The sequence below is a fragment of the Mesoplodon bidens genome (genome assembly GCF_964165515.1).
Source record: "Mesoplodon bidens genome assembly, chromosome: 2".
NCBI lineage: Eukaryota > Metazoa > Chordata > Mammalia > Artiodactyla > Ziphiidae > Mesoplodon > Mesoplodon bidens.
In genome coordinates, this window is record NC_138177.1 from 107,115,772 (window position 1) to 107,140,565 (window position 24,794).

The 24,794-nt window shown below is 40.4% G+C and overlaps 1 protein-coding gene across 6 annotated transcripts in view; it reads right to left on the reverse strand.

Annotated features, from left to right (window-relative positions):
- The window catches only part of LRRC8D (leucine rich repeat containing 8 VRAC subunit D), a 108,857-nt gene that overhangs the window by 63,310 nt on the left and 20,753 nt on the right, over positions 1-24,794 (reverse strand). For 4 of the 6 annotated variants that reach the window (XM_081225951.1, XM_081225950.1, XM_081225953.1 and 1 more), the window contains exon 2: positions 23,665-23,807. The exons of the other annotated variants lie outside the window; for them this stretch is intronic. The gene's annotated coding sequence lies outside the window, so the exon portion shown is untranslated. The remainder of the gene's footprint in view (positions 1-23,664; positions 23,808-24,794) is intronic. 6 annotated transcript variants of the gene reach the window in all.

The window sequence follows — 24,794 nt, forward strand, 5'->3', positions numbered from 1 at the left end:
TTTGATATTCCTCACCTCATCTCTCACCCAGTCCTACAACTCTGCATCAATATGGCACCTTGCCCATGTATTCTAAGCTAGAATTCTTCAAGCATCTTCAAGTCCTCTATCTCTCAACTCTTGCATCCCCAAGGTTACCAAGTCCTAATGGTTTCACCTTAGAAATCTTTCACATTGGTCCTCTCTTCCCCACTGCCAAATCTAAGCTTTAATCCAAACTCCCTGCCACCCATCTCCACCTACTCCAGCCTATAATCCACAATGCCACCAGTTACATTTCTTTAGAAAAGAAAAAGAACATCTAATCATTACCCTCCCAGGTTAAAATCCCCCGCTGGTTCTAGGATCAAGTCCAAACTTCCTAAGTGCGCACGAAACTGCAATACCTGCTTCAGGTGCAGCCATGGCCACACCCCCTGTGAGGTTCCTGCCACACTCAACTGCACCTGCAGTGAGCAGGCCAGGGGAGCAATGACAAAATCTCCATCCAAATAAAATGGCATCAATATGTACATAAAATTTGCGTTCTACATCTTCCCAATTCCTGCTGCAAAGACTCAGTGGGACAAGGAAGACTTTTCTGTACTGAGTTCAGTGGTTGAGAGCATTGGCTAGAAGCCTAGAATTCTCCTGGCCTCTTTAGGGCTGGTGTGATACTGGGCAAGTTCCTTAATGATACTGAGCCTAAATTTCTTTTTCTATAATATGGGAATAAGAGTAGGACAGACCTCATTCAAGTGCTGTCAATTAAATGGCACAATGACATTATGTGGTTTTAGCACAGTGCCTGGCATATCCTGGAAACTCAACAATTAGCTCTTTATTACTGCAAGAACTAATTTGCCTTATGTAAGGGGGGAAATAAGGTGAGATATATTGACATAAATAAACCTCATTGGCACCACTGAATTCATAAATGCCTTTCATGTGTGTGTGTTGGTAGTCATGGGAGATGTTAGGCACATATTTTTGAAGGAATCTGTGCAATCTGAGGAGGTCTGGTAGCATTTATGAATTTAATCTACATATGCTTTACTTCGCAGCCCCATTTTATATAATGTAAAGCTTCTAATTCTCATATCTTATGATTCTAAACTCTTGGTTTGTCTGCTACACTCAAGGATACATCTTCTCCAAAACAAGTAATAAATAATTTGTGCTAAACACCAAACAAGATACTGGGGAATATAAAGATGACTACTGTATTTTCCCACCATTTGAAGGCCATTCTTTGGCTCGGTTGTGTTGGTAGCTTAGCACTTTGAAAGGGAATCTCTTACACTTGGGCCCATTTTCCACCTTTTCTTCCTTCCTTTGCTTATTATGGACAAGGACTCCATATGTAGGTCCCTGAAAATGTGAGTGTTCAACTGCTTCTACTTAAATTCTGATCCGCCAATAGTCCACAATGAGGGCAGTTATTTTCTCTCAATCTTCCAATCCCCAAAAGTGTACTTCCTTCTTAAATTGTAACCCCAGGAGTCTAGGAAAACTTTAAGAAAAAAAATTTGTTTAACTAAATGTCTTCACATGAAAAGATGTTCTACATCATTAATCGTAGGAGAAATGCAAATAAAGATCACAATGAGATACCACTTCACACCGACTAAGATGGCCATAATCAAAAAGACAGAAAATAGTAAGTGTTGGCCAGAATGTGGAGAACTTGAATCTTCATATGTTGCTGATAGAAATGTAAAATGGTGCAGCCACTTTGGAAAACAGTTGGGCAGTTCCTCAAAATGTTAAATATAGAATGACCGTATGACCCATCAATTCTGCGCCTAGGTATACACCAAGAAAAATGAAAACGTATGTCCACACAAAACTTGTAAACAAATATTCATAACATTATATACAACAGCTCCAAAGTGGAAAACAATGCAAATGGCCATCAACAAATGAGAATGGATAAATAAAATGAAGTATATCTAGTTTCAGTTTTGCAAGATGAAAAAGTTCTGGGTATCTGTTTCACAACAATGTGAGTATAACACTACTGAACAATACACTTAAAATTTGTTGGCATTATCTATTCAATGGAATATTTGGCAAAAAAAAAAAAAAAGAAATGAAATACTGACACATTACAACGTGGCTGACCTTTACAACATTATGCTTAGTGAAAGAAGCCAGTCATGAAGGACCTCATATTTAGGATACTATTTAAATGTTCAGAACAGGCAAATCTACAGAGACAGAAAGTAGACTGGTAGTTGCCAGGGGCTAGGTGGATTGGGGAGAATGGGAATCACTTGTAATGGATACAGGGTTTCTTTTGGGGTGATGAAATATTCTAAAATTGATTGTGGTGATGGTCTGCTCAACTCTGTGAATGTACTTAACAACACTGAATAGTACGCTTTCATTGGGCCAAATGTATGTATATGAATGTTATCTCAGTAAAGCTATTAAAATTATACATGCAAAAAAAGTAAGTGACTTCTAGGTCCCTAGGCTAAAGCCATGATGTAATAAAATGACTACAACTTTGGGGTCTATATCAGCAAAATTTGCACGAATTTTTCCTTTTAAGTGTAAGGATCTGATATATTTGAAATCCTCATTGCCTTCCCTACCCCCTCTGCTATGTTCTTACTATACTCTCTCCTCAACAGGTGCACTGTGCTCCTGAGGGATAGGGCTTCAGAGTTACCTAGGGAACCACAAATAGCCAGAAAGAGACTCCAACAGAGAGCCTCTAAGGCCTTAGAGAGACCAGAAAACAAGGCTTCTCCATCCTCTAACCAAAAAGGGGCTTGGTAAGATGCAGGGACAGGCTAGCAGGCTAGAGAGAGGTAGAGAACCAAGGGAATGACCCACATAAACCAGAACATCTCCACAAACACAATGATCTGGCTATGGTTTGTACATGGTCTGCTGTTAACACTATAAGCAAATATTCTCAAATGGGGGTCTCAGGATCTCTAGAGACCTACAGATACACTCAAGAATCTGTGACTTCTCCAAAATAATCTTTCAGTCCTGTGTTTTCATTTCAGTGTTCATCTGAAAGAAACTGATATAATTTCACACTGGATCATCTGAACCAACCCTTTACCAACACAGTGCCCAGGTATGCATTTATGATTACAGTGGCACTGAGTGATCCTTAGCAACGCTTACAGAGCGCGGGCAGGTACACACATGACAATGATAAAGGTCAATTTAAGACACTTACTTATTGATCATCGAGTAAGACTGATTTCATGATACCATGGAATGACAGGCAGTGGAGTACTGTACTGTATTAATTGCTACAGGCTAATAAGGAAAGGGCAGAGGCAGACTGGACACAACTGATGAAGTCATACCAAATGAAGGGCAAATGACATTAGGCATTCATAATAATGTCTTCACAATGGCATGAAGGTATTATAACAAAGGTTTTGTTTTAGTGGTTCAAAAATTTACAAAGAGGAGGCAATGATAAGAAAACGAGTTATGTTCAAAACAATGTAAATGAGTCATTTCTACTATCTACTGACTTCCTCCAGCAGTCTGACACTTGGCTATATGCTGAAACTGTAAAAATTTTCCACATCTGTAAGAACTAAAATTCACAAACACTATATTCCTGTTTCTGATTCTAGCAATCATTGAATTAGATGTATGTTTGATGCTGATTTCAGTAACTGTGGAATGCTAGCCTTATCTTTGAATGTACAAGACACTGACTGTACTAGCAAGGAAACTGGAAATCATTAAAATCATTAAAATTGTAATTCAAGGACTGCTCACTGGCACAGCTGCTATCTGATGGTCCTGAGATGACAGCAAGCAAGGCCTTCAAGTCCATAATGTGCTTCTGAGTAACATATTTATTGCCGACAGGTATTTTTTGCACTACGATTATCAAAATCAAAAGACTCTTATGCATTAAGTATATATTAGGACCCGAGGCAACAACTTTATAGTAATTTTTAAAAATGGACATAGGTGATTTAGTCTCAGCAAAAAATGCATTCATCATGTTTAATTTAAATTTTAATGGTTTAAAATATTGTTTGCATTTATTGGTGATTTTAAAAATGTTTTAATAGTGGTATAAAAGCTATAAGCATGGGCTTCCCTGGTGGCGCAGTGGTTGAGAGTCCGCCTGCCGATGCAGGGGACACGGGTCCGTGCCCCAGTCTGGGAAGATCCCACATGCCGCGGAGCGGCTGGGCCCGTGAGCCATGGCCGCTGAGCCTGTGCGTCCGGAGCCTGTGCTCCGCAACGGGAGAGGCCACAACAGTGAGAGGCCCAAGTACCGCAAAAAAAAAAAAGATATAAGCATAAGAAGTATATATTTTACTTCATGTTTGTACATATTTAGCACAATTAAGCTAAGCTAATTTAAGTCAACGGAAGGAGTTGGCTGAAATGCATGTGTGGGCTGTCTGACAAACGCTACTATAAGTAATAATATGGGAGTGATGTGGAACATGTTCATTCATTCAAAAAACATTCAAGATCCTACTGTGTGCTAGGTACTAGGATACAGTGTGGAACAAGACAGACAGGTCTATGCCTTCAGGGGGCTTAGAATCTATTAGAAAAGGCACACGAATGTAACAAGTGAAATGCCGGAGAGGTAGAAGGTACTACAGAAACAAATGGCAAGGGGACTTCATTTAGTTCAGGGGGTAAAAAGGACTCCCTGAAGGATATGACATTTAAGTTAAGAAAAAAGGGAAGAAGTAGGAGTTAGCTAGACAAAAGTGAAGCAGCAGAGGGGGAAAGAGCGTTCTTGACATCAGACACACCCTGAAGGCTTTTCTTCATGAAAGCACAGCAGATTAGAGGAACAGAAAGAAAGTCTGTGAGGCTGCAAGGCGAGTGTAAGTCTGGAATATGCTGGGGGGTGAGGCAGGGCAACAGCTGTAGATTCCAGATAGAGGCAGGGACTTCCTCTTGCAAGGTCTTGAAGACTCCTTCTGGGGTCTGGCTTTTAACTCCTTAGGCAGGAGTTCTGAGGGCAGTAAGTCACTGGAGGGTTTTACACAGGTCACTGACATTGAGCTTTGTTTTGCAAAAACCCCTCAACTTCAGCTTGTACAGAGCACTGGAGGTCAAGGTCAGAGAGGGCAGCTGGAGGCCGCTTCAGCAGGCCAGGCGAGACAGGATGGTGGCCTCACAGGAGTTCTGCACTGCAGCAGCACACTGGAGAGTTTTAAGACATAATGGATAAAATGTTTAAGTTTAAGATAGAATTGAGACAACTTGGCAACTCACTGCAGGTTGGAGTTAAATGAGAAGGCTATATTATGGGAAATGGCCAAGTGGGAATGGTGGATGGTGTCTTTCACCAGGAAGAAGAATTGCAAATCCTTTTAAGTTGAGGACCACCTGCATTCAAAGGCTGCTTTGTACAAGCTGTTTGAAAAAGCATTTTTTGTTTTTCTTGCAATTTCATACCTCTGCACCTATTATGAATAGTTTAAAAAAACACTAATGACTTGCATAATCACTCACACCCAGAGGCGGCAATATTCAAAACAAGCCTGCGTTCTTTTTTGGAAAGCCTTGGTTCAAAGACAAAAATCTGAGAACAGACACATCTTTTGATCCTTACTATTGACACGGTGCTTCAATGCAAACCCAAGCACTACTTAAGACCTTTCTTTGATGGGACAATAGGCAACACAGGTACTTAGGTTTAAGAGGCTCCCACTCTGCACTTCATGTCTTAGAAACATGGATTTAAGTATCAACAGAACTGGGAATTCAAGTTCAAGTGACCAATGCACCTGGCAGAATTGAACCCAGCATTAAACCTCTCCATGCAAATTCACAATTTGCTAAGAACAAACAACTCTGGGAAAGTTTTCCCATGACCCACACCCTCATGAACATTTTTAATATTTCAAAAATGCTTAGAAACCGGAACAAAGCAATTTAAAAATCTCAAAGGGTCAGAGCAACTAGAGTTAGCTTAAGAATGCATTATACATGAAAGACACCAAGGCTCTATAAACAGGGCATCTTCTTCACACCAAAGCACAAGAAAACAAAGGAAGAACTAAACTAACACAGACCACAGAAAATATCACATGAAAGGAAATTCATGTCTGGCATAGCCTACAAGAGAAAAATCTCAAATAAACAGGCTTGGCTTCTGTGGGCTCCCTAAAAGCAAGGAGTAGAAAGAGGAGAATCACTTTTAGTATCATGAAAGTGAGAGACAGACCTTTATTAATGTGCCACTTTATTAGGATTACTAAGGAAGCAAAAGAAGCAGAGGGTCTCGGGCCACTCTCCACTGCCTGTCTCCACACAACTTGGCCCATTATCCATTCACGGCACTGCACAATCTACCTTCTGGGTCTGCCTCTACTTCTTTCCCCAGGGGCCACAGATGGGAAGACTACTGACATGGGTGATCATTTATTTAATCAACACTCATGTCATTCTTATTATGTGTCAGGCACTATTCTAATGCCTCACAAATAAAAACCCACTTAATCCTGACTACTGCATGAGGCAGGCACTATGACTACTCTTGTTTTATGCACAGGGAACTGAGGCATGGAAATTTCGGCTATAAAATTTGCCCAGAGTCAAACAGCGCTAGCAAGTGATACAGCTAAGATTTGAACCCACTTTTAATCATCAGAGCTATAAAGGATATTTTAATTTTCTCCATTATTTCTTATGTTTTCATACTTTCTTACAATGAGGATTTACTACTTCTATAATAATGAAAAACTAAAAGACCACTTTTACTTTGAAATACCAAACCAAAATAAATAAATAAATAAAAACAAGGCCTCGAATGCCTCATGTATGATATCATACCTCATTTGTTGGTAGCCAAGAGGCTAGGCCAGATGATCCTCTTTGGATCATTTGCCATGAGATCTTCAATTCTACGCCCTGTTCCCCATTACACAGGCAGTAAGGGGAGCAGAAAATGCAGACAAGGCAGAGATGATGAACATATGGTCTGAAAAACTGTCCTGGCATCTAGTTCTAGCTTACAAATTGTAGAATCTGGAACAAATGCTGAAGCCCTGTAAGCTTCAGTTTTCTGATCTGACAACTGGATATAGATAATTCTACCTGTCTCCTCGAGTTAACTCAAGTAAACTACTTAAAAACATAAATGTGCCTGGCACAGAGTAAGATATCATAAAACTGTCAAACACAGGAAAACTAAACTGTCTAAATATTTGCCTATGTAGATTATTCCTGGGCCAGAGCAATCCAATAAACCAAAGATTTCATAAAATCATCGAACAGAAACAAAAGAAAGAATTTGAGTAAGAACATAGGAAGTTTCGCATCACTGCATTACTCAGCAATCAGGGCTAACAGAGTAGAGACCATCTTTGAGCCACAGGGAAGTGACTCCAGGCCCAGAGGCAGGAGTCATGGTGGAATGTAAGAAAATAGCTACAGTGGTAGGGGCCACATCTCCCTGCTGTGCCTTTTTTAAATACAAAGAGTTATGTTTCAAGGAACAAGAAACTTCATGCCTCTGATTCTCCATTTCACTATTTATAAAAGAAAATCATTGAATTGTGTGGCCCCAAAGATGCCTTCCAGCTCTAATAACCTGTACTTCTTTAATGGTATAACCAGATCCTCTTAGTCAAGATGTACGAATGAGTTTCCATCACATTTCTAAGGGATATCACTCTGTCAAGCAAGTGGTTCTTCAAATAGCATGTAGTAAATAAATTTTTTTATGTTGCCCCCTTAGTACCCAATTCCCTAAAGTTATGTTAAGCGTTCCTGTTAAAAAGAATGCTTCTGGCCCTGTGGTCCTGATGTTTTTCTTCTCTCTCAAATATAATATTCACAATTAGGAGCCCGACCCCAAAACAGAGACTTAAATAGAGGAAAAATTAAATGCTACCAACACAGATTTTTACTTTTATAACCTGTTGTATAAAAAATTTTTTCTCCATCTATATCCATATCCAACTCCATTTAGTGCTTTCATGACCACTAACTGTGAAGCTGAAAGTGCCATAGTAAAAGCACATAGGAAAGCTAACGCAGCAATGTATCTTGGCTTTTTAAAGGTCTTCGGTGCTCTTCCTCGTGCCAAATCCAAAGGACACAGAGGATCACCAGCTGTTCATTGATTTGCCCAGGAATCAGACACTGATGGTAAAGCTACCGAAGGAGCTCAGGGCATCCCTAGGCCGTAGGGTACAGGCAGAGAACCGGAGAGAAAATAAAGACTGTAAAAGAATGAATGTGATGGCAGAAGAACAGAAAAGGGGCAGAGAGTGAAAAGCTACAGAATCAGAAGGAATAACTACACCAAGTGCTTTAGATCTATTGATCTTTAGATCTATTGATCTAAATTCACATGATAAGCCTCACATCATTTTATCCTCATTTTAAGGATGAGCAAACTGAGGCTTAGAGAATCTAGATTACTTTCCTAGGGTTGCACAGCCAATACACAGAAGAGTTGGTACTTGAACAAAGTTTTTTCCAGCACAAAGCTTGTGACTGAATATGTACTTTGTGACCTCAGAGGGCATCTCTGGGCCCGCTCCCATGGGAGGTTTCAGGTCTCTCTACACCCTTGGTCAAGCATGGACAGCCTCTGTGCCCTCGGTGCTGGGACCTGGACAGTGCCGGGCAGTTGAGCCCAGCTCTGCCTGGCTTTAAAGGAGATCTGTTCCCCATATTAAGCTGAAGTCTGTCTCCCAGCAACTTCCACCTGCCTTTATCCCAGGAGATCATCACATCTGCGGCAAATGACGTGTCCTGTCAAAGCCCCTATGGATAACAACTAAACGGAGGAATGGAAAATGTTAGAAAGTTTTCAAGGAATCAAAATATCCTACAAAATTTTTTTTTAATCTCAAAAAATCCTCTAAATTTTCTTTTTTTAAAAATAGCACTTGTAAGGTAAGGGTAACAAGCTTTGGAATTAGTCAACTTACTACAGAGAAGGTTGAACGTGGGCTTGTCTTTGGTTAGTTATTTCACAGAAGACGATGTACATCTATTTCTATTAAGAAAGAAATCAGTTGCCTTAAGTTTTAGCATAAAGTATTTACTTTAAAATATGATTAGTTTGAAAGAGATCAGAGTGCAGAGGTTATTTCTTCTAGAAAAGCTGAAAATGTACCCTCCCTTAATCTTAGAATGGTTCAGATAAAAGCCTGCCTTAAGTAGGAGATTTGTAAGCTTTCTTTCCCAGCTCTGATGAAAGCTTACGTAGGAATGAATAGCTCATCTAATGTGTGACCTACTACTTAAATTTACTGCTTGGCTTTTAGGTTCCATCCATAAAGTGGGAATACTACTTGGTAAAGTGTATTTTAAAACTGTTGTAAAAATGTTGCTTTTCGGTCTAAGTGTTACTGCATCCTGAAACATAAGAATTACTCATCTAGAATTAAACACTAAAAAAAAGGCAGGGAACTTTATTTTAGCAAGTATATAAAATACTTCATATATTATATTTTATTCATTATATGTATTTATAAAATGTGTATCAATTTGGCAAGTATATAAGGATTATTTTAACGCTCAGTATTTTTATAGGTTACTGCCAAAATCATTTCTGCAATTTTTAAATTTTCACTTCACTGTTTACAACCACTTCCTGAAAGCATAAAATTGGAGTTGGCCTCTTTGTCAATGCACTGTTCTAATATCTAGATCTCATACTGGGTCTTTGTGGCAGGACTGATCACAAGCTCATACTTCTTTCAAAGAGCAAATGATTAAGGAAACACATAGAGGAATCATCATGAAATAAAAGGATGAAAAGGTAGCTCAAAATTAGTGCCTCTTGACTTTTTCCTAAGAGTAGTTATTAAAGCATTATGGTTTATATTTATCAAAGCAAAGATGACCTATTATACTACCAGTTCTTTTGGGGTGAAAGCTCAGGGCTGCAGATAATCCTTCTTCCCTGTATTTAAATAATGAGAGGATTATATCTTTCCTCCATTCACAATTCTTACTCCCACACCATTTCTCACTTAAGTAATTTTCACAGCTATACCTGAGGAACAAAAAGGCAGGGAGAATGTTACAATGTAGACTTTGACAAGTTAAAACCAGAGTAAAGGGACCAGCAGCAGCAGGTCAAAGGCACCAAGCCAACAGAGATAATGCTTAAATAAATGTGCTAACGTGGTAACAAGCCCTGGACTTTTCATCATTGTTTCTCCACTATTATCTCCATGTATCAAGTCTCTCATTCAGAAATGGGTTTAAAAAAAGAGTAAGATTACTTACCTTACTCCCCACATCTACTGAACAGTCTACTAATATGGTTTATACTGCAAATATAAAAATTCAATACCTTTTCCAACTTATCTTAGTAAGCATCCCAGAGACTTGATTTCTGACTTCTCTATTTCTTGTAAAATATCTAACATCAGAATATTATAAAGAAAGCTTGTTAAATTTTACTTATAATTCCTTAAATAGCAATATTTATGTTTTTGCATTCCCTTCAAAATTTGTATCTATTTTAACATAGTTGCAATAATAAATTATTGTGAATGAATTCTTTTTTACACTTATTTCATAACTTTTCTAATTTTTTTGTATAAATCAAAATGTATAATTCTATTAGCTTTAAACAGAATATGACTGCTACTTCGTTTCTAACCTTAAATAAAATTTCCTGACACGTATAAGATACATTAAAATGGAGAACTATAGGTTTTCACTTGGAAGCAGAAAAAAGAGTTTGCTTTTTTTAGACTCTCTTCTTTCAGAAGACACAAAAAGCTTCACTTGTCTTTTGTTTACTTGAATGCAGCAGTTAGGCAGCAAAAGATAATAGTCCCAATTATACAGGCTAACAAACTGCAGTATTTACAAAATTTATGGCTTTCTTGAAAACACCCGGCAGGTGACTTGGTATTAAAAACCATTTTTTAAAAAAATCTACATTTCATCTGTTTGCACTGAGCCATGCAACTTTCCTAAACCTTAATTGGGTTTAGTTTACATGCACAAGTAAATTCAGAGGATATAATTAACAATGCAAGAACAGGAGTGATAATTTTCTCTAAAACTTCACAAGGGGGACTGAATTCCCCCAAATCCAGACAGAACAACAGCCTCACACTAGTTACAATATCTTCACCTATTACCATAGGTACCAGCCCTAAACACTCCCCTCCCTACCCTGCCCAAAAAGAGAACGGGTTTCATACCAGCAAACCATAAGAACTATTACAAGTTTTACATGGAAAGCTATACTTTAAACTAGTTTTCGAGTGTTCTTATTCTGCTTATTATTTTTTGAAAGACGGTTAAGAGGCATAGAGACATTCCATGTAGAGGAAAACTTAATTATGCAGAAATAGAGGGTTTTGGTTTACTCTGTATTAGATGGAAAACTTCTTTATGTCAAACCACAGGGTGAATTGATGCTAAGTCATTCAGAAGGTTCATTCTCATTGTACAGGCACAGATGGTAGAGGACAAGAATTGATAACCTTCCCAGGGCAAGGTGAGAAGCAGCGAAGCCCCTTCCTATTTCCTACCTGTGGAGTGCTGGTGTAGTGGGACAATGTGCTTAGCTCAAGCTAGAAGCAGAGAAAGGGTATAAATTTCAGAACCATGGGAGATTTTCAGCTTGTTCTGCTCTGATTTTCCTTTTCCTTTTCTTCAAAATGAAAACAGCCTCGTTGTTTCTGATTATAAAAGCAATACTTGTTTGTTATTTTAAAAAATCAGATAATACATAAAACTATAAAAAAAGAAAGTAAAAATCATCTACAATCCTGACACTCAGACATAACTACTCTTAATATCTTGGTATATATCGTTCCAAATTTTTTTCTATGCATACACACACAGATGCTTTGTTTTCTGGTTTGTTTTTGTTGTTGTTGCTGTTTAAGAAAGTGAGAGATCAATTGTGACCTCAATTGTGACTAAAAAATTCTGTAAAGGAAATAAATGCTAAGAGAGGAGACAAAATAGAGCCATATAAAATGTGCACTTAAAACCACAGAAGGCAGAAAAAGAAGGGGAAAAAAGAAACAAAGAACAAATGCAACAAATAGAAAGCAGTTGGACAAACATGGTAGATAGTAATCCAACTATATCAATAATCACATGTGAATCATCTAAATATATCAATTAAAAGACACAGATTGTCAGAGGAGATTTAAAAAAGACCCCGTATTTGTTATCTACAATAGACCCACTGTAAATATAAAAGACTTAGGTTAAAAATAAAGAGACTGAGAAAGAAACTGAGATCATGGGCTGTCTACTACTTTGAGATCTGTTTTTCTACCTTTTCTTGAAAGACAAAGAAAAAAGTCTACTGAGAAAGTCTATAAAGTTCTCAATGTATACATAATTTCCCCAATACATATAAACACTGTTCAACATTTCAAAATGTTGACCTATGTTATATTTAAGAAATATAAAATTGTATATTCTTTGAGCCTATAAATTAATGACAGATGAATAACACATATTTTCTCCCTAATCTTGCTGATAGCTCAGAAACAAAAATCTGGCAACCATAACACAACTGATTTCCTTTCTTTAAAATGGGCTCCCACTCCTCGTTTCTGGAAGTAGAGAAATATTAACAAATGTCCCTATTCCTGCCTGGGAATTCATATACTATTATTATTATGATTATCCTAGCAGATTCCTTCTTCAATGTAGTTCCATGGTCAACATGAGCTGCTAAACTTTTCTTACTAGCCAAGCTATGAAATAATTCACTAACCTAGCAAGTTCAAGTTTAGACGCTATATGGATATATAGAAACTCAGTTGGTTTTTCTCCATTCTAAGTTTAATGCTGAAGGACACTTTCCATGGTTGCATGTCTAACATGCCCATACTGATTAAATACATCTTGGAAACAGACTCTCCTAGACATATTTAGGTTACACAATTTCACATATGTCAAAGGTATGTTTCTAAATTGTATATACACATCCTGGGTCCTTGTGTTTCAAAAAAAGAAGTATTAGACTTGATTTTCCGAGGTTAGAAAAAAAGACTGCAAATTTCCCATTGTGTGATGGTGCTGGAATCTTTGATCTCTACTACTCTGAGTTCACAGTCAGGCTACTTAGTTTATTTTGAGAAAGCAAATCCTTCCTGTTGTTTCTCCGGAAATGGAAGAACACATTTATAGACAATGTTTTAATTTTGTATTTAAACGGTTTTAATTTTTTAAGTATGTCTCTCTTTGAAGAATATTTAGTTATGTGGAGATATTAACACTTTCTGAAAGAAATTAGAGCAGGGGGGTGGAGAGAATATTCTCAGACTTAAGCTAACTAAAAAGGCGAATTTTCAAAAAATGTCTCACACGAACTGTTACACCCTGTTTCTTCCTGTGAAGAATTTTCCAAGCATTAAGTTGTGCAATAGCTTAATGAAGACAAAAGGAAATGCCCAAGTTTCTCTCAAATATGTAACAGCATAGAGAAATATTAAAGGTTTAATTTTAAAAAGAGTGTCCTATCACCTGCTTAGCCATGTTAAATCACTACAATAATCTCTGAGTCACTCACCTGATGTGGATTCACCCTTTAATGCTAGGGTCACACACTCTCCTGGGCTTTAAGTTGCCATCCCTGCTCTTAATAGGAGACAGAAACAGTTAATGGCTTTGAAGAACAAACTTTCCAGGGGAAGAACATAGCTAGCTGAGAAGAGTGATGAAACGCTCCAAACTGTTTCTGATTTCTCTACAGGCAAAGAAAAGCAAGGTGTAATGAAGGAGATGGGAAGGAGAAAGGACATTTAAGGTAAGATGCTACAAATCATGCTTAACCTCCTTCAACTGTTGAATTCTCTCCCACATGGCACACTTATAACTAAGAGGGAGAAATAAACCCAGTGAAAATAAAACGCAATCATATAGGGAAAGAAACAATGTAGATGATGAACGCAAAGACTACGACCACCCTTACGAAATGATGTCTCAGGGAGCTGTGGCACACAGCAAACCCACCCTGTCCGCCCCTTGCCCAACTCCCATTATAGCCCCATGCTCTGTTCCCCCTTTGCTGACTTGCTACCTCTCTCCCATTGCCAGGTGCAGCCCAGTGGCAGAGACCTGGACACAGTCACCTGACGGCTGTCCTAGTCTCACGTTGTCAATACTCACTGGCGTTAGAGCTGTTATCAGGACTCAGGAATGATAAATGACAGGAATCTAACTACTCTTATTCTTTTGTCCATTCATTTTTGTCCAATGATGTACAAGTCTCACAGAAGTCCTAAGAGTTACGAGAGACTTGGGGGACATGAAGAGTAACTTCCTCCAGTGAAAGATGAGGAAACTGAGGCTCAGAGGGATTAGCTGACTTCCCTAAACCCATTCTCTGTTACTGAAAGAACTAAGACTAGAACACAAGTTCCCTAAGCCCAATTTTTGTTCCCTCTGTCTTATTTCCCTCCACACCCCACCCCCGGACCCAACATCCTGAAGCTTCCTTAAATCACCATCTAAACTTAACATTTCAGGCAAGGGCTGTGTGTTTTAGTTTAAAAGGTCATTCATGGTATTCATCTTCCTCTATCAACCAGAAAAACAAACAAACAAAAAAACACCACCAGCAGCATCTAATCCTCACTGACAAAACCCCAGCTGGGCCCTCAATGATACAGGACTATTATTTGTCCTCAGTCAGTGAGCTCCTTTTCCCAAGTTAACTGTGAACTCACTTTCGACTGTCTTCTCAAGGTCCCCTCGCTCTCGGCAGATTTCATTTGTTCCTACCTCACGGAGAAAACCCAAGCCGTCAGGAAGGAACTTTCTCAACTTCCTCGCAGCCTCCACGTGTGTACTCATCCACAGCCACATGTGTCTTTCCCTCCTCCTCTCCTGTCTCAAAGGAATGAACGTCCCTATTCCCTCCCGAGACAAGCCTGCACTCCAGACCCTGTCCACCCTATCTTTTCTGGAAACTTACTCCCTTAGTTATTCTCTCTTCTACCTTCAGTCACTTCCTCTCCACTACTCTCAACTAAAATATAAGCTCTAGTTACCATGATACACAAAAAATATTCCTCCATGGACAAATGTGTACACACACACACACACACACACACACACACACACACACACACACACTCAGTGCCCCTGCTTCTCAACTCCTACTCTGTTCACCCATGACAACCTAGATTTAGCCTTTAGAACTCTCTACCAACTAAATACCTAATCACCAAATTCATCTCCCATTTTCAATCTTTACCTGAACTTCCTGTGGCCTTGGACACACCTGACAGTTTTCCCTATGTAACACTTGGGCGATTTGGCAAGTTGCTTACCTGAGCTTTAGATAGTTTATCTGTAAAGGACAATAACAATAATTATTTCATGGGGTATTGTAAAAATTCTCTGACATAATATACGGAAACACCACCAAAAACCCTGGTGCTTAATATTACCATCTGTATTTGTGGATTTCCCTGGTCCTCTTTCTCTCTCCCCTTCTTCTGTTTGTTGTCTTCGGTCCTTGGGCCATCCCTGGGAATTTCAACTATGTGCATGGCTGGAAGCACCAGTTCCAGTCCCTCCACAATACACATCTCCAGCCCTGGCTTCTCTCCTGGGGTCTGGGTCTCTCAAGATCAGCTGAGTGCCCACAGGCACCCCAACTTTACTTCAAACTGAACTCACTGTTCTCTCTCCAAACTTGCTCCTCTGCTGTTTTCCATCCCGATGAATGACACCCTCAGACAGTGAATCTTCCCAACGAGAAACATCAAGCGTCACCTTTCTCCTTCTTCCCTCTTACTCCCCTCCCACTTTCTACCAAATCAGCAAACAATTCTTTCTCCTAAGTGATTCTCAAATCCATCCTCTCCTTTCCTTTCCCACCATCATCGCCTTAGGTCTGGTCCTCATTATTTCTACTTGGATTATTTCAACCGCCACTGGGCTTCTCCCTGCTTTCCTTTCACATACCTTAAGACAGTGACTTAAGCATTTATTTCACCCTCGATGATTCCACAATGCTACCAGGAAAAAGTCCACACTTCCAGAAATAGCAGTGTACGACCCTAGACAGGACTGGACCAAGAATCTGAACCAAAATGCACCTCCTGCTCTCCTCGCCTCTGCACCACGGCCCCTCTGCTCCAGGCCCACATACCTGGTGCTCCTTACCGGGCTCTGAACCTGGGCTGTTTCTTCGTCCTTTTTTTTTTTTTCCCTGTTCAGTCTAATAAGCCTATCCCTCCAATATTTAGCACTAAAGTCACCTCCGGCATGAATTCTTTCCTCACAAACAAGAAAGAACAAAGCACTCCCTCTTCTGTGCCCCACTCTCTATTATTATTTATTACAAGGTATTGCTGTAAAGTGTTCCACATTCTAAGTTCCAGTTAATGATTTGTGTCTATCTTCTAAGGTCAGGCACTGTGTCATACTCACATTGTATTTTCAGAATTTAGCACAACGACGGGTGTACAGCAGATAGGAGGAGGAGAGATAAGGGAACTAAGATTTAATAGTTTGGAACTCAGCAAATGTCTGCTGAATGAATGAAGTAGTATAGCTGTCAATTACATTAGAATAATTGAAGAAGGAGGAGCTGGTAAGACAGGTGCACCTGACAGCTGGTGAGGTGATCACAGAGGAACCTGAATGAGAAATGGAAAATGTCCACACTGATGAAGTCCCCTCCTGAGGATGTGACGTCGGTCAGGTCAGAGGCTGGGGCTGTTGTCATTAAACGCAGGTGAATAGCTCCTGTTTAAAGCACAATAGGAGAACAATTCCAACAGCCCAAGGACATTGGTCTTATAAACAGGTTTTGGACTCTAGAACATTCTACATTATCATTTTATCAGACTTTATGCAAGCTTAGTACCTTTCAGTAGGTGGGCTGCGTCCCTCTACTATATCCATAAAGCACCTTAAGAACGGCAGACAAAAAAGACATGTAAATGCCTGCTTCTCAAATAAAGCAACCTAGCATTTGGTGTGACATACACTGGAGACTGGAGAGAGAACGAGACCCCCGAGCTGGTAACAGAGTGAAGCAAAGTAAAACTTGGAGAAAACTCGAGCTGAAACTGGCAGTGTTTTCCCAATAATAAGCAAACATCTATAATTAACAGGCTTTCAAGAGTATTCAGCCATATATTATGGCATCACACCTCATAAAACATTCATTCAAAAGCCATATCAGGAATGCATATCCCAGCTCTATGAGCACGCACAGATCACTGAAGAAGAGAGGACTTTGAAGTGAAACACCCACTGCCCTACATAGATGACCAAGCATGAAAGGGAGCCGTGATTGCTAAAAAAAAGAAATAATAATAAAATCGAGAAGAAAGTGTAATGTCAGGAAAGTTAGGGTTATGTTAAATTATGCTACTAAATAAATAATATTCCTGAAGGAGTAAACACATTTCTCGAAAACACATTTGCAGATGTAAAGGGCTAGCACATACAAATAAGGGCAAGACAGCCACCCAAAATGATCTCAAATAGTTTTGAACTTTTAAATTTATATCAGTCATGATAATAAGATCAAGTCATATAAGTGTACGGGTAAGATAAGGCATATTTCAAAGCCCTAGTAATTTAAAAAAGTGAATCAACGACCCAGGAACACACAAATAAGCCATCTGAACAAAACAGAGATCTCAGAAGGAGATCTGTATAAATGTACACTTATATGCTACAGGTGGCACCAAAAATCTATGGAGAAAGAGTGGATTATTTGGTAAATAGTGTTGAAGAAACTGGCTCACAAGATGAACAGCTTTTAAAAAATAAAAATGAAGGGGTAAGACAGGAATAAAGACACAGACCTACTAGAGGATAGACTTGAGGATATGGGGAGGGGTAAGGGTAAGCTGTGACAAAGTGAGAGAGTGGCATGGACATATATACACTACCAAATGTAAAATAGATAGCTAGTGGGAAGCAGCCGAATAGCACAGGGAGATCAGCTTGGTGCTTTGTGACCACCTAGAGGGGTGGGATAGGGAGGGTGGGAGAGAGGGAGACTCTAGAGGGAGGAGATATGGGAACATATGTATATACATAACTGATTCACTTTGTTATAAAGCAGAAACTAACACACCATTGTAAAGCAATTATACTCCCATAAAGATGTTTTAAAAAAAAAGAATTTACACCTTACATCTTAAACTTCGAATCGTTTAAAAACCCAAGAGTAAACCTATAAAGCTAAGAAAGTGAAGAGAGACTATAATATGAGCCTAGAATACGGAAGCATTTCTTAAATGACTCAAAATACACAGACCACAATAATGTTAAAAACTGGTGGGTTCAACTACATTAAAATTAAAGATTTTGTTGTTATTGTTACTGAAAGGCACCACACACAAACTTACCAGACAAGTGACATACTGGGAGAAAGTAATCACCATATCCACAGCTAACAAGGCATTAACTTCTAGAATATACAAGGAACTCCACAAGAATTCTTTCAAGGAACTTCTTACAAGAAAAGGGGAAGAGACCCAATTCACAGAAAAGGGAAATTAAGTACGTGAAGAGACGCTCAACCTCACTTATAAATCAAAACAAGGCAAAATTCAACCATGAGCCACAATGAACATCTAATGGAGAGCAAAAATCAGGAAATTTGTTAATAAAAAAAGAAATCATCGTGTAGAACTGGTGGAGATATAAAACTGATAACAATCTGTGCAGTTCCTCGTAAAATTAGTATGCTATGTCCTAAGATCCAGCAATATTGCTTGTGGCCAATACTGCCTCAAAAAACTCTTACCAACAGATTCAATACACTCATGAATATAAGTATACGTTCCTTGGGGGGGAAAAGAGCATACATACTGCATGGAAGCCAAAAATACAAAAATGTTGACCCTTTCACGTCCCTATTCCTAAAGTCGGTATGTTCTGTATGATTTTAACTGAACCTTTGCTGAAAAGGTAGGTAAGACTAAACAAAATGTTCTCATTTCTCTTCACAGGTGAGGTTAAGGACAGAGAAAGAAGCAGATGTGATGACAGAAATGTTTTAGCCTGGGGACTGACAAACCTGGATCCGAGGCCAGGCCTCAGCTTGTCCATGTGACCTGGGTAAATTACAATCTCCACTTGCTTCAGTTTCTTTACCTATAAAAGGGGGATATTACCCACCCTGCACAATACCAGGAAGATTACAGATAATCCATATAAAACATTCAATAAATAGAAAGTTGTTTTTTTTTTTAACCAGAAAAAAGAGCATCATGCACTAACCCTAACAGATTTTGGTGCCCTGCCTAATCTGCCTTAAACAGAACACCAAAACCTCAGCAATGGGCATGGAAATCAGAGAGACAGATTCAATATGAACGTGTATGTCAGCTTTTTCCACTACAGAACAGGGTAAATAATCTCTCTCTTTCTATACACTTATTGAAAACTGTAAAGGTTAAGATTGGGAAGGCTCTTTTAGCTTCTACGAAATGAATATAAGGCTGCATGCAGATGGTGGCAGTTATGACAGTGGTGACCCTGGTGTCGGAGTCCTGACTTGACAAACATAAGGAAGCACTGTAGGCAGAATGTCGGGAGAATGCTCTTAGAAGAACTCCAGTTATCCGTGACTGAGTAACTACAGGACCTCAAAGCTGACCATGAAAACAATTAACCCAGAAACAAGATCAGATCCAAAGTCAGGACTTTACACATTACCTATTTAATGTACAACAAAGATGAAAAATTCCACTTGGGAATCTTTATAACCTGACGGCTAACATAATGTACATCACCATTTCTGCATTTTCAGCCTGGAGCAGTTGTTTTACTTCAGTCCTGAGTCCCAACCTGTGGACTTCAGGATCCTGGCAGAAGTCGGTAGACTGAACCCCTGTCCCACTCATACATGTACTACTATTTTACAAATACGGGAAGATGCTGTGGTGATTCTTTATAATATATATCCAGTTAAGTGATATTAAATAGTGACTCTGTCACTAAATATTACCAATCATCAGAAATGAGAAGTAAAACTCTGAACAAGTCAAAATCTTTGAAATCTTTTAGTAGTAAATAAAAGTTTCCTGATTTTTGTAAGGGTTGAGAACCACTGCTTTAAAGTTCACAATTTCCAACTGAAGATAGTTTTTATTTTATAATAGACATGAAGGAAAAGAGAGAGGGTTTTGAAAAAATGAAAATCCTAATGCACATTTATCTCCATTCCTAGTCCTCTCTTGGCCATAAACTTTTCCTTGGCATTTAACATCAAAGCTAGTTACCCTTTCATTCTTAGTTCACAAGCCACTGCAACTGTTTAAAACAGACAGAAGTGGCAGTGCATTGTGTATTAAGAAAATATGCATATATCATTCCATTCCTTACTTATAAAAGAAAAGACCACTCAGGGGCTTCCCTGGTGGCGCAGTGGTTGAGAGTCCGCCTGCCGATGCAGGGGACACGGGTTCATGCCGTGGTCCAGGAGGATCCCACATGCCGCGAAGCGGCTGGGCCCGTGAGCCATGGCTGCTGGGCCTGCGCATTCGGAGCCTGTGCTCTGCAATGGGAGAGGCCACAACAGTGAGAGGCCCGCGTACCGGAAAAAAAAAAAAAAAAAAAAATCACTCAGTTTATCTCCCTTTCCTCCCCCTCCCTCTCCCCCCCCTTCTCCCCCTTCTCCTGATGCTTTGACACAATTCTACAAAGGGGAAGTTATAGATCACTACAGATACTTCAATTGTTGAAGACAAAATAAATATTTTATCCAGCATATCCCACTGAAAATATACTCTAAATTTTAATTTATGCTCTTCTCCGTGTAACATATAAATCCTAGCTAAAGAGAGCCTCAACGTTAAATGTTCCAAAAATAAGAAAAATAAACTTATTTCCATCTGGGGAGTATTACAAAAATATTTAATATATAAAGTGTATATGGATTTGCCCATGTCTTTTATAATATAAGCTTTTCAGTAAGTTATCCTGAACTGGGGTGGGGAAGTTGGGGGGCCATGTACAGTGGTCATACAGTATGTAGGGTAGTGGAGTATGAAGAGAGCTATATACATCATTTATTAATTTTTTAATTTATTATTTCTTTTCTGGGATGTAAACTATGTCCTAGGGGTAAACCAGAAATGTTGTTTTTTACTCTAAGAAGTTAAAATATGCTAATCTGACCTTTCAAAAAGATACTGTTCATTAAGACCTGACATAAGATATCTGTAAATTAAAATATGCCATTAGAATGTTGGCAGCAGAAAACAAATCACAATGATGCAAACACAGCTAAATCTAGTCACTAACACAGAGGAAGTGTAATTTCAAACATGGAAAAAACAACAAGAACAATAAAACCCCCTAAGCTCTGGGTAGAGAGGAATGGGAAAAGATCTGGAGATATAGGTGAAGTTAGAGTCAGTGTTTATCAGCTCTCTTTTAGAAAAGCAAGACCATCTGAATCAGCGTTGCCATCTCTTCCTTAAGCGGCCACTTCCCAGATTACAAGAGAGCCAAGCACTATAAAGCATAAGACTCTTGTTCAAGTCCCAGCATGTCCATTTACTAGTATGACCACTGACAAGTCACATTTTATCAGCCTCAGTTTCCTCGCTCCATCAAACAGAATAAATGAATCCTATTTCAGACTGTTAAACAGAGTAATAAGTTATACAGGAGATATAGAAAATGCGCAATGAGGATCTAAAGGCCATTTATTATGATTCCTGGGTTATTATTTAATTAGTATCAAATTCCACTAGGGCGGGGGTAAATCCTGTTCCTAAATAGGGGACAAGTTTGGGAGGTCACAAAGGCTGTTCTATTTTATCTTGAAACAGAATGACAGATGCTGAGGAAAGTCCTCAGGAAAATTAATGAATCAGAGGGCTGGGAGTATACCTGGGTATAAAAATAGAGGCAAAATACTATGGTTGTACAGGTCTTTCAAGAGTCTCTCTTAATGACTTGTTTTCACTTTTAATCTCATTATGTATTTGGCAAGAAGAGGCAGAAACAGACTTCTCACAATTAAATTCAAATTTAAGAAGTCCACATCTATCTAGAAAAAGATAAAATTAATTGCTCAGCGCTCATAGTGTATCTTGGCTACTTAATGCTAACACAATTACGCCAATTACTGATAATATCACAATGCTCAAAGCACCTGCATTTTAAGAGATTAAAGTTCTGAAGGCTACTGGAATAATGGGATCTTATAATTTAAATTACCTCCATGCTGCTAATAAGAAAAAGAAAGGGAGGGAGGGGAAAGTACAAATGTACCAGGCTGAGTAACTACAAAAGATTTTCCTTTCAAACCAAAATTAATTATGTAGTAAATACTATTTCACTACAAAAAACATCAGCATTAAAGTGGTATAGTCAGCATAGGACATCACGAATTTAAATTCTGCAACCAACCCTGCTACCCGAGAAAGCTTGACCACCCAATAAGGTGAAGGGGCTAAGTGCACATAGTACTGTGATTTTGCACTTTCCCTCCCTGCTACAGAAAGAGGCCCTTCTTTGCAGAATCTCACCTTCCTCCCCTCTAGTCATTTGCATGGATCCCTTCTTCCAAAAGAAAGAGAAAGAAGATGCTACTGGCTTTAACTTCATGCAAACATTTAATTTGAGGCTACAATCTTCCCATCAAACTGCCTCTCACTTCCTCTCAACCATCACACCTCCTTTAGTGTCCCTCCTGAAGACTGGAGTTCAACCAGGTAGACAAATAATGGCGGGGAAACAAGACCGGGCTTTCACTGGGGGAAAAGTCTGTCTGATTTAGTCTGCAGAGAGAGGTGCTGCCAGGGAAATGAAGAAGCAAAAACTCCGCGCATAAAACCAACCTTTCCTCTAGCATTTTGTTCTCCACCTATGCACTTCTGAGATGGAGTAAGACAAGCCATGTGAAACTGTAACCTACCCAGTGAATTTGAGAAAAGTCGTTCTCAATTTTACTCTGATGAAAAATGGCATTTAATGAATAAAGATGTCAAGCTTCTACCTTTAAAAGTACCTCTGTCTCAGCAAGAGAGGTTGGCTAAGAATCCACAACTGGAATTAACAAGCCAGACGTCAGACTAAACATCTCAGAACTAGCTGCCCCTCATTCCTGGTCACTACCTTTCCAGTGTGTGTCTGCATCACGAACTCCCTCAGTTCCTGACAGCATGGCTCTTCCAAAATGGAAAGCAAAGAGCCTGGACTCCTCTGTTTCACCGGCTGAAGAGCTGGTGAAATTTCTTAGCCCGGACACCAAGCCTCTTGCTCCCCTTTCCACCTTACACATCACCCTCAACTCATCCTCTTTCTCCCCCAGGTCCCCACCCCTCCCACTCACATTACTCTTAATAACACCCAAGCCACCCATTTATGTAGATAACCCTTGGCCTGGCGAACAAAGTGAAGAACAAAGAGCCGCTACGTCAGGCGGCAGGAGGAGGAGAGGCGAGGGTGGAAAGGGCAGCTGAGGACTCGGGAAGCCTCCCGGGCACAAGCAGCCCAGCCACGAAAGCTCCCGCCTGGGGTGGGTGAGGAAGCGGGGCAGGTCCCGCGGGCGCCGCGTGCTGCCACGCGCCTTATCGCCGGGGTCCAACGCACCCGGGTAGCAGAGCCACAGAGTTTGGAGAGACCCTCCTGGAGAGATAGCAGCCAGGGGGGCGCAACCTAGAAAAGGCACGGCGAGTGAGGCTGCAGCGCGGGAGCTGCAGATCCGCTGAGTGACTGAGTGACAGCCCAGCGCCCGGCCCGCGGGCTCGCAACCCAGCCCCGCACCTGGACCAGGCGGCCACCCTGCTCCCTCAGGGCGCTCTCCTCTCCGGGGACTGGCTTCCGGCGGGCTCCGCGAGCTGGAACTGGCGCGACTTCACTCTTCCATCCTGGGACCCGGCGGCACGTTACAGACAGCCGTGCACTTCCTGTTTGAAACACACAGGGGAGAGAAAGACCGAGAGATCCGAGTGCCGGCCAAGCGGAGGGAGGGACGCAGGCCGGCGGGGAGGGCGGACGAGGGGGCTGCGGGTTGCATAACCGCCGCCACCCTCCTCGCACGGTCCGGGGCACCCGGCGCTCTCACGGAGGGCGACCCGCCACCCCGGCGGCCCGCGAGGTGGCTGCCCGCGGCCCGGCCTCCCCCTGCCGGCGGCCTCGCCTGCGGCGCACTGGCAGCCCTTCCGTTTCCAACCCCCGCCTGGGTTTCCCCCTCCCCGCGCGGACCTAAGTCAACTACAAGCTGTCTGCCTGCCTCAGTGTTCCTCCTTTCCTCTCCTCTCCGCCCCCGGAAAAAAAAAAAAAAAATTGGCCGGAGGGGAAGGTATAAAGACAAGCTGAGCCTTTCCAGGGGAGAGGAAGCTGGATTTACGCACAATTTTAAACTTAGCCACATCCCAGTATATCCACTACAGCTCAGCTGCCGAAAGAGCTGCTGGATGGGAAATTACTTCTCTTGCGCCTGGCTGACTCAAAAGGGAGAGCGTTCATGCAGCAGCCACGAACTGCCAAAAAAATAAAATAAAATAAAATAGTATTCCGGGCTCCTAGGCTAGCTGTCTACTGGGATACTTACCCGCACAGTGCCCTAATATTTACATATACCAATTCCACACAAAAGATCATCATATAGTGCATTCTTCCAGAAAACAATTAAGTATTTCTCTGGGCATATGAATCACAGAGCAGTCCCAAACTTCTGCGTTTATGTCCATTTTGTCACCCTCTGACTTGGGTGAACTTCAGGGTAGTGTTTAAAAGATAGTAAACAGGTGGTTTAAGAATCTGCCATAGGCAGAGTGTACCAGCTCTAGGAGTCCGCTTATGTGTTCAGTGCCCAGTTTCTGGGCTTCCAGGTGTGGACATCTTCACCGGTGCCCTGCCTGCCCTTGAACACGAATCTATCAGGTTGCAAG